This window comes from Corvus brachyrhynchos, unplaced genomic scaffold (assembly GCF_000691975.1).
Source record: "Corvus brachyrhynchos isolate BGI_N302 unplaced genomic scaffold, ASM69197v1 scaffold72, whole genome shotgun sequence".
NCBI classification, from domain to species: domain Eukaryota; kingdom Metazoa; phylum Chordata; class Aves; order Passeriformes; family Corvidae; genus Corvus; species Corvus brachyrhynchos.
The window spans coordinates 1,560,309-1,562,795 of NW_008236763.1; the positions used below are offsets into that span (position 1 = coordinate 1,560,309).

At 61.0% G+C, this 2,487-nt stretch overlaps 1 protein-coding gene across 1 annotated transcript in view; it reads left to right on the top strand.

The window, feature by feature from the left end:
- Positions 1-2,487, top strand: part of FOXP4 (forkhead box P4) — a 37,701-nt gene that overhangs the window by 20,954 nt on the left and 14,260 nt on the right. The gene's annotated exons all lie outside the window — the stretch shown is intronic.

The window sequence follows — 2,487 nt, forward strand, 5'->3', positions numbered from 1 at the left end:
TCACTGTGTTCCTCAAAGCCCCTTGCACGCAGCATCGGGGTGCAGAGACCCCAATATCCCCTGGGAGGGTCTCCGTGTGTCCCCAAAGCTGCTGAGGGCGGGGGTTGTCCCTCTCCTAAGGCAGACAGGGCGGGGAGGGGGGGCGTGCTGGTGCCTAACCCCGGTGTCAGCTTAATGAAGTGCCGCTGTCAGTCCCGCGTGTCACGGCGCAAACTCCTCCTGATGTGCTCATAAATCAAAGTGACGGCGCCTCTTGCCCCGGTAGCTGCACCCACTCAGCTGCGTCTAATGCACGGCGATGCTGCAGACCCCCAGCCCCACACTGGGAATGGGCTGGGAATGAGCTGGGAATGGGCTGGGAATGAGCTGGGAATGAGCTGGGGGAGCCAAGCACAGGATTCGGCCCCAACACAGAGCCAGCTCCTCTGGGAGTGGCTTTTCCAACAGGAAAACGGGGTTTCTGGGGATCATTGGGGTGTGAGAATTTTGGGAAGGCTGGGGCTGTCATCCAGGCTCTCCCCACCCTGGTTGCTCCAGGGAAACTTTGGCTTGGAGCCCGTGGGCTGGTGGATGGCTCTGCACCTCTTCGCCCATCACTCAGGGGTTTTGAGGTCTGTGGTGCCACAGTTGTTCCCTAGGGATGGCAGATTGGCTCCCCCACAGGATCAGGCCTGGGTTTGAGTTCCTGGGGCTGGTTCTCCAGTTCCTGGTCTGGGGAAGCTGGAGGGACATGGATTTGAGGCATGTGGAGGTGCAGGTTTAATCTATCACTGGGTTCAACACCGTCTCTGCCAGAGCCACGTGTGGGTCAGAGCTGCCCAGGGGGCTCTGGGGGTCTGACTCCGGCCAGGCCAGGTCAGGAGAGTCCAGCTGGGCTGTGGAATGCAGGCAACGTGCCCAGGGATCCTCCTGACTTCATCCACTCCCAGTTCCTCAGCCTGGAAGTGATGTGGAGGAGGCTGTGTTGGAGCAGAGCTCGGGCTTGTCCCAGAGCCCTTGGGGAGGGTGGTGGTGGAGCCAGGAAGAGGAGCATCCCATCCCATCCCATCCCATCCCATCCCATCCCATCCCATCCCATCCCTTCCCATCCCAGCTGCTGTTTCTAACCAGGGTGAGGACGGTGTGTCCATCCCACAGGGTGGCAGAGCTTCCCCTCGTGGGAGGGGACACCCTGGGGGACAGAGAAGCTGCTGTTAAAGCCCTCGGGCTGCAGCCTGGTCCTGCCCTTTGCCCTCCATCCTGCTGATCCCACAGCCTGGAGCCCTCGTGGCTCAGGAGTCAGGGTGAGCGCAGGGATTTCTCTTCACTGAGCAGGAATTGCTTTGATTTGTGCCTTGATCTTTAAGCCTCAGAGGTGCAGGGCTGAGACAGAGCCAGGGAGGATCCAGATCTGACTCTGGGGGGGGCAATTCCACCGTAGCCAAGAGGCAGAGAGGACAGGGAGAGTCCACACATCCCTGTGAGGCTGAGAAACTGGAATTAAACTCTGTGCCCTAGACAGGACTCATGGTCGTGCCTGATGTTGCAGAGAGGGATTTGGAGCCCATCCTCACCCTCTGATTCACAAAGCCAAGGCTGAGCATCAACAGCATCCTCAGGGTTCCACCTGCATCCAGTGGGACCCCGAGTGCTGGCCTCAAACTCAGTCATGGACTGGGGTTGCCACAGAGAGTCTGTCTGCTGCTCCCTGTTGATGCAGCCTCGGGGATCGCCAGTTCCCTGGAATTCCCAGTGCCTGGGGGACCTGAATCCCCACGATGCTCACAAAACAAGGACATCCCGATTGCAGAGCTCTTGTGCTCCTCAGCGAGGACACGGCCATGGAAACACTCGTCTGGGGGGCTGCAGAGTGCAGCGAGGGGGGGATGTGCCCCAGCAGGGCCCAGCCCGGCTCCTCGCTCCCCGCCGGCACCGTCTGCCCAAACGGGGGGGTTCGTGGGGGGTTCACGGGGTCAGGGAGCCGCCTGCCCCACTAATGAGGCCGGGCAGCCCCGGGGCAGCTCCCCTCTCCCGGCCGGCTCGGATTAGCAGCTGCCTGTCCCCAGCCCTAATTGAATTCTCTCCCCTTCACTTAATTCTCATGGATTTCTCGGCGCCTCCCCAGGGACCCATCCTGCCTAACTAGTTTAGGGCCAGCGATGCTGGTCAGAGCCTGGCCAGCTCCGGGGGGTGGGGGGAGAGTCACCTACTTGGGGGGTGCCTGTGGCCAGGGTGGGGACACCAGAGCTGGCACTGGGCACCCCCTCCCTGGCACCAGTTTCAGCCCCAAGAAGAGGCTCATACTGGTCATTTTTGACAAACAGGGATCACTTTCTTCCTTAACAGAGGGTTCTGTGCCTGTTGCCTGCTGGGAACCCCCTTTTTTTACACCGACCCCACAGCTGAGCCTCCCCTGTGGGACCCCCCAGCCGGGCTTTGCAGCTTCCTCCCGGCACAGCTCCGAGCAAGCCCCCAGCTCCTCTCTCTCCCTTTCCTTCCAGCGCTTTA